The sequence below is a fragment of the Protopterus annectens genome, chromosome 3.part1 (assembly GCF_019279795.1).
Source record: "Protopterus annectens isolate FY-2018-M chromosome 3.part1, PAN1.0, whole genome shotgun sequence".
In the NCBI taxonomy this organism is placed as follows: Eukaryota; Metazoa; Chordata; order Ceratodontiformes; family Protopteridae; genus Protopterus; species Protopterus annectens.
Genome location: NC_056732.1, coordinates 512030548 through 512043047, shown reverse-complemented (window position 1 = coordinate 512043047; position 12500 = coordinate 512030548).

The following is a 12500-nucleotide window of genomic DNA, read 5'->3' as shown; positions in this document are numbered from 1 at the left end:
ATAGGTTTGGTAATTGGGTTAACCCACTGGATAAAAATGACCCTTTTCAAGGAGACGTGGGAGGAGCACTGTCTAGTTAAGTGACCTGCTCAAAATCACACAGTAGGCAAATGGAAGTGGAAAGGATCCATCCCTCTACTTTTTAAAGAGGAAGCAGTTTACTAAAAGATCAATACGTAGACTGCCATACAACTCATACTTGCTTAAAAGAATTAACAGCATAACAGATGCTGTATAGACATACATTTTGTGAACAATGTGAACTATGAAATTCTAATAGCTAGCAATATTGGCTGACTATAATGCTTGGCCATTTGCCAGGAAATTAAGAAATTAATGAGGAAAAGGGCACAAATATGAGTCAAAGTCAGATATGTCCTGCAAAATCAGGGACAGACAAGAGGCAGGCAACTCTAATTTATATAAAAAGCTAACGGAGCAACATATTTTGCATTGGCATACATTTTCTAAACAGTAAGAGCTATGAAACTGTAAGGATTTGCATTTAGATTTACTGTAATCTTCAGTAATTTCCAGAAGATAAAATATTTTCAGAGAATGAAGGCAAACATATGAGACAAAAATAGAGGCATTCTATAAAACTGCATGATTCACATTGTATTTGGTTAGAAAGCTTAATGGGTTAGGATACAGAGCTCGTAAGGTGTAAAAGATCATAAGACTCAGGAGACTTGGAATAGCTATGAATCTCTAAAAAATCCTTTCTAACACTTAATGTGAAAATGAATGCCGGTCCATGCCTGCAAATGGTCTGTAGTGATCAGTATACTAACCTGGTAAACAAACTGAAATAAATAAAAAACGCCAAGGGAACCAAAATTACTGTGGTTGTTTCCCAGGCACACTGAAACATAACTCATAGTTTTGGAGGTGTAGCTATTATGTGAATGTTGGTTTCTCCTCACTTCATTGCTCAGGTAGACTTATCGTTCTACTGATGTGCAGTAGCAAATTGCACCTCTCACACACATTTACTTCTTGTTCATGTCATTACTGCAGCTCTGGGGTATTTTCTAGCACATCAGTGTGAGTATGCATACTATGAAATATTACATGTATGACTGACCCTGCTTAGAGTACAGGATTTGGACAGTCAGAGCATTGTGTACATAATGAGCAGACTGCCTAACTAGTTGAGATGTTTTAAAGTGCCACTTACAGGTGCTGAGGCACAGCAAATACAAATGAAGAAATGCTGTTAATGGCTCTGCTTCTTTGTTCTCTGACCAACCACATGTTTCACTGGTACAAAACTGTGTGCTCACATGTACACACACACAAAATGCATCAGACCTGATTCTCTCACATTTTAAACTCTTTAAAAAGAACAACAGCAGTATTTTATGATTAATCCAAAAATTCTTATTTATAGGCCTTTCTGAAAACTATGAAAGGGGAAGCTTTCCAAATAACTCAGTACCTGATGCTGGTACCTGATGCTATTGCATACTTACTATCAGGATTCTATTCCCTTCTGGCTGCATCAGAGAGTCAGATTATTTGTTTGTTAGATAAGTTGCTTGTTTATTTATTCATTTATTTATTTATTTGCTTATTTTTCATTTATTAACTGTAATGATGTACTTGTCCAAGAATTCTTTTTAGGTATTGACTGGGCCATAATGCAAAAACACAATCAGTATGCCATAACTCTCAACTGCCCTGATTTTCACAGAATGTCTGGATTTTTGCCTCTTATTTTTGGCCTGTCTCACATAAAATTTATGTTTTCTTGCCAAATCATTGAGGAAGGATTCAGAAGAAGTCCCGAGTATTACAGACAAAAGAGCTTAACTACTATTTATTAAAGGTTGCTTCAATGGATTAAAAATCTGCAGTCTGCATATTTTATTATATTTGTGTTTACCACTTGCTGTTTGCTTCGGACAATGTGGACCTGATTTTGGTTATTTTTAAAAGGTAGGCAGTGCCTGCTAAATCTAGTCAATTTCATTAAAGGGCAACAGAAGCACTGGGAGAGGGCTTAACTGTCCATGTTAAAAACTTTGACCTTGATAACGGCTTTGATACCATCCCATATGCTAATATCATACATAAACTCTCCTAAAAACATAATCCTGTGTGTAATGTACAGGAGAGACAACTGGTTCTCTAAAATATCCCACACTGTTAATGTAGGGTGTACCTCTTCTCTTCTCTATTATTCTTAATAAAGTACACCTTACATGTTTATTTCAACATAAATCCATCTATGAGAGTACAACTAGTAACCGGACCGTTTATACAGCTTTTATTCAAAAACAAAACAAAAATCACTGAAATTAACTAAGCATGATCATCTGAGGTAAAATCATTCAATTTTGCATTAACTGTTGCAAATCTGAAAGCTGTTCAACTAAATATACTTCAGTCATTGGCAAGTCTCCTGTCAAATTCAGCATCGGTTCAGAGAAATAAATGAAGCTGCCTCCATTGGGATAGGTCATGTATAGATAAGACTTTTGATTTAAGGATACCTCTACACTTGGACAGTGTGGTACTGTCAGCTAAAAGAGAAGTGGGCAACCAGAGGTAGTCTGAGGGTGTCAGACGTGAAGTGGAGATAACAATTAAGAAAGTGTCTTCCATAAATTTAGATAAACCGGAAGATTTATTCTCTCTGAAAAAAAGTTTAGACAGCTAGTAATCCCAAGGGTTTGTTCTATGATACATGCAAATATGAGGAATCTTTATACTTTATCAAGAAGCATTGCAATACAGAAATATTATTTACAGAAGAAGGAAATCATACTTTCAGTCCATATCCATGTTCATCTGACAAATGTTATCAAAGCATGCAGTTATTGGATATAAATTATTTATACTAGCCTGTTTATTTCATTAGCTAATCAGTCAGACCTATAGAAAACAATGAACAAGAAAAGCAGAATATTATTTTTGACAGAAATATGCAAGTTGCACTGAATCTGATTTAAAAAAAATGTTATTATAGCATTCATGGATAGCTCTAAAGGAAACAGCAAGTTACATATTTTGGGAAAAATATTGAAAAGTACCAAAGACAGAAGGATGCATTTACATTATTGCATGTAGTACTCCATGGGAAGAATTCAAACAGGTTACCTTGTGGTATACATGACGTGTACACCTCAAGATAACCTTTTGAAATTGAGAAACAGCCCTACCACAGTGCTTTAGTACAATGATATGCACCATTGCAGCAGTAGGCTGTGTCCCTGACCATTGAACAAAGATGGATTTTGATGCTGCACGTTGATAAACCACCAGGTCTCAATGGGGCCACCTCCTTGAAACCTTTACACTATATATTTACATGCTGAGCAAGTTCTACATATATATAATAATATTCCAGGTCTTCTTAACTATGTTGCAAAAGGGATCAATATTGCATTTACATAATGATAACCATCAATTACAGACAGCCCTGAATGAACTAAAATCAGATTTTCTACAGAGAGGTTATAAGGAACATAAGATTGACTCCTGTAGAGAAGCAGCATGGGCTGAAAGAGAAAATAAATGTAAACCTTATTTCAGCGAGAAGGTGGTTGTCACTGATTCCACAGTGACACAGGTTCCACAGAAAACTCGACATGTAAGGTTCCCTGTGTCTTTTTCGAGCAATATTGATCCCTTTTGTAACATAGTTAAGAAGAACTGGAATAATCTAAATACTATAGAAGAATTGAAAGGTATAGATGTGGTTCCCCATTTTACTTTTAAGAATAACAAATCATTGAAGAGACATCTGTGCCAGCATGGGCACATGTATACAGAGAGTAGGCTACCTAATAAACAAGGTACATATATATGTATAACTTGCTCAGCATGTAAATATATTTATAATGGGGCTCTCTATAGGCATCCCACCAATGTCTTTAAAATAGAACCTAGATTTTATGCAGACTGTAGAACCATTAATTTAGTATATTTTTGTTTTTGTACTACATGCCACACTTTTTACATTGCGAAGACCAATCGTCCTTTTAAAGATAGAGTACTAGAACACTACAGAGACATAAGGAATTGTAAGGAAAATAATGCACTAGCACAACACGTGCTACGCTTTGGTACGGGCTATAATTTTAAATTCATGACTATAGAGATCATTCATACTAATATTAGGGGTGGCGATGTTAGGAATATTACTGAGGCTGTTGACCAAAGATGGATTTTGATGCTACAAGCAGATAAGCCACCAGGTCTCACAGACGCCACCTCTTTGAAACCTTTTCTTAAGGGACGTTCTTTGAAACACTGAAATGTCATTATGTTTTATTATGTTTTATATACTCATACATTTCTAATGATTTTTACACTATTTAAATGTGCTTTTTACTAGGTATAGGTGTTTAACTATGTAGAGCTACTGATTGGATACTGAGTGCATTAAATTGTGATGTGATGTTGCATTAAGTTAGTCTGATGAAGTGATCTGTATGTTCGTGAAAGCGCTTACTGTTTTTTACCTGAAGCCTGGATATTTGATGCCATTATTCTTATTTTGATTCTTGCTACAGTTGTTTTTGTCATCAAATAGTACCCTTTGGTCCTGTTTTTGTCATTTTGTACCATGAAAGAACCATTTAAAATTTAAACAAAATAAAAAAAAATAAAGTAGAAAGGTGATGGGAAAAGGCTTTGCACCATGAACCCTTATTACAGGAAACAACAGCAAGGGTTTTTCTATACAGTAATGATGAACTCTGGCATTATTCAAGGACTGCAAAAGTTTACGAGTTACAAATGGCAAGGGACAGAGTGCATAAACATACCTCTCAACCTCTCAGTGCAAGAATCTAGACAAAGCAAAAATATTGGGGAGACAAAGGCCTATAATCAGGGAAGCATTTTAAGTACTCCTCATAAACTTGGATGCATTTACTGAAGAAAATGAGGTCTGAAACTCGTGTGTGTCATTTGCTAGAAAACCACAGATTATGTGAAGAACATAACAAAACTATGAGGCTAGAATGTGGACATTCTGCAAAAATCTGGACAGTTGAGAAGTATGACCTATAAGAGGCAACACCAGTGACATAGTGTAAAATCAGGGGCAGTTGCGATGGATGGGGCTGTGTCTGTGTGGTGGTGAGGGGCTTCAGGACACAGGACGAGTACTAGAAGATACCAGGGAGAATATCAGAAGCGTGACAAAGAGCCACTTAAAAAGTGATCAGAGGAGCAGGTTGTTAAGATAAATAATATTACAAACAGACAAAAATATCTGACTATACAAATAACATTTATTCCAAATCACAACTCATGAGGGAGACCAAGAATGTTCTACCATGATCCCAAAGAAATATTGCAGACAACCCTTTTTATACCTTACAAACATTGGCTATAGTATGAGGTATGCATGGTATGATAAAACTTTAACAAATCAGAATCTTACAACTGCTCTTGCTGCTCATGTGAAAAATACATGTTATGTGAGCATGTCGTTGTTCTCTCACTAAACAAGGAAAGTTGAATTAGGTCACGTTTTAGATACTTCCGAGAAAGCTTCATTAGAATAAGTTGCGACATAGGCTCCTTTGACATTTTCATTTTACTGCTTGGTGTTATCTCCAAGTAGTAACACAGCTGTAGAATTTGTCTTTAAAAAACAGGATGACATGCACCAGCTGCTTTGCTGTCTGTTAACAAGGAAAGGAATTTCATCTCAAGGCTGCAGTTACGAGCACACCAAAATACATCTTAAACACAGAATTACAGAATATAAAAATAACATACATTTAATATACTTTAATATGATTTTTTTTATTCCCTTACAAGGTTTAGCATCAAGATTCAGTTTCTGCACAACAAGAAGTACAAAACACGAATGTCTGACTGTAAACATCCATAATTTCTGAGGCCAGGAGAAACATAAAATAAGACATTTTGAATGTTCTGACAATTCAGGGACGTGCGTGTGTGTGTGTGTGTGTGCGTGTGTGCGTGTGTGTGTGTGTATGTGTGTGTGTGTGTGTGTGTGTGTGTGTGTGTGTGTGTGTGTGTGTGTGTGTGTGTGTGTGCGCGTGTGTGTGTCAGTGTGATGTGGGTGGAATAATGTGTGTGTGTGTGTGTGTGTGTGTGTGTGTGTGTGTGTGTGTGTGTGTGTGTGTGTGTGTGTGTGTGTGTGTGTGTGTGTGCATGTGTGTGCGTGTGTGTGTGTCAGTGTGATGTGGGTGGAAGAATGTGTGTGTGTGTGTGTGTGTGTGTGTGTGTGTGTGTGTGTGTGTGTGTGTGTGCATGTGTGTGTCAGTGTGAGTGTGATGTGGGTGGAAGAATGAGTGAGGGGAGTGCCTATGGCAGTGTGATGCATGTGCCACCAATGTTAACTATCGCAGAAAAGTGCTGATCTGCACTTGCAGTAGTTATCAGCAATTTGGAGACATGCTAATTAGCTGATGAGGTCTTTTCTCATTGCAGCAAATGTGTCACTGAATGGCAAAATACCAAATTGTGAAAACAATCCATTTTTACTGCTGCCCTTAGTCCAAATGCTGGGATTCTGTTTGAATCCTCAGGCATATGTGCTAGTTTTTAGTCAGTTCATACTGCTGTCTCAGCATGTTGCTGTTATAATGCTACGTAATTAGTTCACTCATACATGTAACATTGCTGATGGTCCTCCTTGTCTCCGGCCTACACAGTACTGCACCTTCTGCACTGCACTTTCTGTGCTAAGGATCACTTTTAAGGGAGACTGTGATCTGCACTCTTCAGACATAATTCTGCTACCACACTTGTAGCATTTAGTATCATAACTAAGCTGTTTAAATGTGAAACAAATATGATCATCGAAGCATAGGAATTACAAGACAATTGTTCTAGAGACCATTTGTGCTTTGCCTAATGCCCATCCTCATATTGCACTCCCACCTCAAGACAGGCAATGCAGGTTAACCCAGGGATGAATTTGAGAGTACCCATCAAATCATTAAGGCTTGATTTAGAGGTTCCAAGGGTGTCACTTTGCTTGACATGTAGTGGCAAGTTATTGCAGAATCTGGGTAAATTCTGGGCAATAACTATGTCTCTCCAGGATGTTTTTTTATATGTTGATTTAGATTTTAGATTTAAGTCCCTAGTTCTGGTATGTTTGGAGATGCTGGTCTTGCAGAGATGCAAGCGATTGAGGAGGGCTGAAACCCTAATGGCACAAAATACAAAACATAGATCTCTATATAAGAGCCTATAAAATACAGAGTAAAGGGACAAGACTTCAAGCGACTCCTATTGCAGAGGGTCTTAGGTCTCTAGACTTTTTAGTTAAGAACCTCAGAGCCTTTCTAGATGCTTAAAGTAATTACATAAATACACAACAAAGAGGGCATTCTACTCTGTAATTGTCCTAATTAGAGCTGCATAAAGAGGGATGCTAACTTCTTTTGAAATGGATTATATACTTTTATATCTTAGCTGTGCTAAATCAAAGATGATCCTGATTACTGATACTACATGGTGATGGAAGGAGAGAAGGAGTTATTGACCTAGGTACCAAAATCCTTGACTACCTCATCAGTTTGGAGTTTGGTACCAGAGAGTATGAGATTACAGAGGAAGATGTTTAACAGATGTGAATGCTGCTTCTTTTGTTTTTAGTTTTATCTCCTTTCCCTTCTCCCATGGTTAGTGAGAATTAGTTCTTGCTGTAGCAGTTTGTATAAAGAGGTGATTGTACATTGATTGGAAAACTTAACTAGCCATAGGCATGGGTCTCTGGTTTGGAGACCAGAGAAGTCTATGACAAAAAGAAGGGGTCCCAAATCTAAGCAGTGAGATACACCACTAGTTACCTGCTTACTTTCTGTGGGGCACTTGTCACTTTAACAGTGTGGGCTATATCTTTCAGCCTGTTAGCTATCCACCTCTCTACATAAGGGTCTGTCTTTAGAGGTCTTAGCACATTTACATTGCCAGCAGGAAGAATGGTGTCATACACCTTGGTCTGATCCAGATAAACTCTGTTGACAGAGGCCACTATCTTTTGCCTCTGTGACTTTCCTGAAGAAGTTTACTAAACTGAGTAGACATGATTTTGCCTTGACAAAAGAAAATTGCAGAGATTCTAAATGAACAAATATTTTTATATCATAGCTAATGATCTCAGATATGATATATTACATAGCCTTGAAATTAGAACGCTCAGGTTAATGGGTCAATAGCTTTTGGGGTCTGTGATAGAGCCACCCTTGAGAGGGGCATCACAATAGCAGCTCTCCATACTTCAGCGACATATCCTATGGCTAATGCATTGAAATAAACAAGTAAATTACAAATTGCTCTACTTGATTGGTTTGATATATTTCTTTTTCATTTAATTTTTCTTGGAAGATTCAGGCAGTCATTGTTTAGTATACTAGGACAGATGTATTTCACTCTTTGTTAATGCAAGTGATGGCAGGTGTGAATGGGTTGACTCACACAGCAAGCATTCTGGCTTGTGATACAGAAATGAAATTTGCTAAATGAGAATGAAGCCTCCTGTCTGACAGTGAAATATATGGTTATTACTATTGCCCTCTTGTGAGATTTCAGTTTTTCCATGGAGAATAATGGGGATTCTTGGAGGGGTGAGAATAGCTTGCCTCATCTGAATATAAGTGAAGACGTTTTATTGGAATTTTGTGGTAGTAAATGATTCTTCTGACAAGCACAAGCACAGTGATCAATCCCAAGGCTGCAGATATGTTCGGTAACAGAATGCCTCTAGCCAAAGGTCAATTATTCACTTTTTGGCATTCCACCAGACTGCAGCTTGTATGTTATAGACCCTTGGATCAGGAGAAATGCTGAGCTTTTCAATTATCACTTTTTAATAGTGACTCAATTCAGATTGGGATGATGGTAGCAGGAGTGACTCGTGAACCAGGACAGATCTGTGTCCCAAAGACTCCCCCATCTATGTCATAGACTCCCTCTCCATGTCAAGCAGAGTACCTCACTAGCCCTCTTTAAGAGGAATCTGGATGACTGGATGGGAAACAGAAAATACACCCCTGGGATCCCACCTGTGTCCCTGCTGGACAGGGGAAACAGATCCCGACTTTGTGGGAACATGGGCAAAATTCTTGGCTAGGCTTATAAGGCCCTCTGGACAAGAACAGCAGATAAACTAGTGGAATAAATTCATGGACTGCAGTTATTGTATATGAAATGCATATGCAGAGAATTTAAGTATGCTAGCTGACACAACTGCTTTATTCTCCACTTCAGCCAGCATGCATAGACAGCAACAAATTAACCTTACAACTGTTGGGTTATGCACATCTAAAAGGGACAGGTTTGTTGCAAATAACTGTTATTGGGACCAATGGAAAGGGGATAATCGCCTATAAATGTAATAGACAAGCACACATTGTATAGTCATGTAAATGTTAAATGCTAATATAATAACACTCAACATATATAAGGGCCAAATGACAATGCAGATCAGATGACATTTCTCAAGTTTTACAGTGGTAAATGGCACACATCTCGTACATCATAATACTAGCTAGGCATGCTTACAAGGAATTACGGGGAACAGTAACATAACAGCAGTTCAACCGTAGCAACACACAGGAAAGTGTCATAATAGAGGACCAGTCACACTTTCTGATGATCTGGCAGCATGCTATACAGTAAGAAACATTTTATGGAAACTCTCATCTGCCATTAAGCTATGCAGTGTGAAGAAAAGAATAGAGGTAATAAAGTAAGGTTTGGATGAAATCAATCAATACAGAGCATAGTTATTTCACAAATGAATGACATAATAAACATTTGCATCTTGTCATTTTTAAACACATGCAAGGACAGATATCAGAATGATGCAACTTACCATGGACACCAGAGAAATGCGCATATCGGTTATGTCATGAAGAACACCATTGAAGGGTTAACAGCACTTTCCTGTCATAAAGGGTATGGATCCCCTATTTTCTAGGAAAATGCCTGAAAAAGATGACTCTGACTGTGATAACAATTTTCTGTGTGGAAGCCTGTCTTGCCTAACACAGTTGTCTGACAGACAGATGATAGCAGATTCAAACTCCTGCCTATGATCCTAAGCTCAATACAGACCACTATCAACTGCGTGTCACACAAGATAACAATGCAGACTGTTTGTTTCTTTGTCTTTTGGCTTTTCCCAGTAAGGGGTCGCCACAGCGGAACTCCGGTCTGCTAATGATTGTCAGTAGATTTTTACGAAATGCCAAGGTGCCAGCTCGATGCCCAACCTTCAACGAAGGCACACCCATTTATGCACGCATGTCTTTCGAACGCTACCCAACCATGGGGAGTACATGCAGACTCCACACAGAAGGCACTCCCAAGCCCAGCTGAGAACTGAATGGGAGAATCTCTTGTTGAAATCAACGCATGAAGCAAGAAAGGAGTTAAGAATATAATGTCAACAATCAGATTTATTCAGAATGCTGAAAAGGAGCTATGCATGTTATTGTTCGCACAACAGTAAGTAGTACAATGTCAATCTTGTAGAAATAAAAACAAAGTATAGGAGCAGACCTATGCAAAACGAACTTGCATAATGGTGATATTCATTCCATGAAACAAGAATTCAAGTCCATGAAAGTCCATAAAAATCAGAAGGGCTTTTATTCCATACACAAAACAGGTAAGCGCTTTCGCCAGAAGGCTTTTTCAACCCATTAACAAAAAGCACAGGAAACACTATACCTTATATAATTCATCAATTAAATATGTAAATAAATAATGACATCACTACAATAAAATTTAAAAACACAAACTAATATAAAAATGAATACTAGTGTGTCAAAAATCTAACATATCTTCTATACTACATCAACATACTTTAAAAATAGAAATTACAATAAATAAATAATTTAAAATACATGTCATCTCACAACTAATCTCCTATTCTTTAACACGGGCTTAACTGATATTTTGTCATTCAAGCCTGGGTTTATATGTGCCCTAAGCCTGATGATCCATCTCATTTCAATTCTTTCTGTATAGTTTCTAATATCTCCACTTCTCATACTGGGTATAAAAACATGAAGAACCATAAATTTAAAAATATGTGACTCACCCATTTCATTCACATGTTTAGATAGTGCATTAATACTAGATTTAATATGTATTTGATATGTGTTCCCTGATTCTGTCTCTAAGTCTTCTCTCAGTTTTACCGACATAGAAGGCAGGGCAGGAACTACATTGAGCAAGATAAGCCACGTGTTCTGTATTACAGTTAGCTTCCACATTTACTTTAAACCATTGGGAAGTAAATGGGTGGACAAACATAATGTTTTCACATATAAACTCACAAAAATTACAATTTTTACATGGAGAGGTACATTTAGAAACTAAATCAAAACCATATGAGTAGGAAGTCTTAGGATAACACAAAAGTCTGTGTAAATTCTTCTTATTCCTAAATAAGAAGACAGGATTGTCACCAACTACCTCTCTAATACATGGATCAACAGTTAAAACCCCCCAATGTCTCCAAATAATCCCCGGGATTCATGAACCTTGCGCCAGGCGCCAGCATAGCGTCGGCGTTATAACGCCAAATATGGCTGCTTAGCGATTCAGGTATGAATGAATTCCACGTGCACTACCGGCGCGCGGACCGTCCCGCCCGGCGTAGGTATGCAAAACACACTGTGTGCGGTATTGCACCATGCAAATGAGGGAAAATAGCGATCCACGAAGTGGCGCAGGCGTAGCGTAAGGGCACGGCAATGTAAACCAAAAAAAAACGGTTTACATTTACCCAAACATACCGGAGGAGTAACGGAAGGCTGTCAAAGTCAGGTATCATATAGGTGCAATATGCCAATGTGGAAAGGCACCGAGAATGTCCAAAGAAAATATGCACAAAATGTAAAAATGACATAAATGGCACGTATGTACAAAGGACAGCAGACCCCCAGGATATGTGCACAGAAGTTGCAAAGCAATGAAATAATATGACAATGTCCTAAAAGAGCAGTAGAACACAAATCAGCTGCACAGCCACCACACACCATAGTATGTATGTAAAGCTGCAACCCCAGCGCAATGGTTGTCAAGGAGTGGTGGCGGTGTCCGGCGCCGTAACCATGTATTAGTAGTCAATTCCATGCAAATGAGGCAGATAATAGTGAATCGCAAAACGGCGCTGCGTAAGGATGGAGCAAGCAGCGTAGCGGTACTACACCGAGGAGTGGCCTACACGAGATACATGTCAACCACAGAGGGGTGTGCCACTGTAGGAGGAAGGATATTGGAGGTCAGCAAATCTGGGCTGTACAATGCACATCACAGCATCAGGACTGGCGTGTTAGGAAATAGATGTGCTGAGAGTACAGAATGCGCTTACAAATGCATGTGCACGAGGATGACTACGTTCCCTAAACCAGTCATGTGACGGCCTCACCGTCAACAACCACGGATATAGGAAGGTAATGCGGAGAATACGAGGAATGCGGAAGCAGTGTAAATGGATCCGTAATGAGCAATTAACACCAATCAATGCAGGAAGGGCAAGC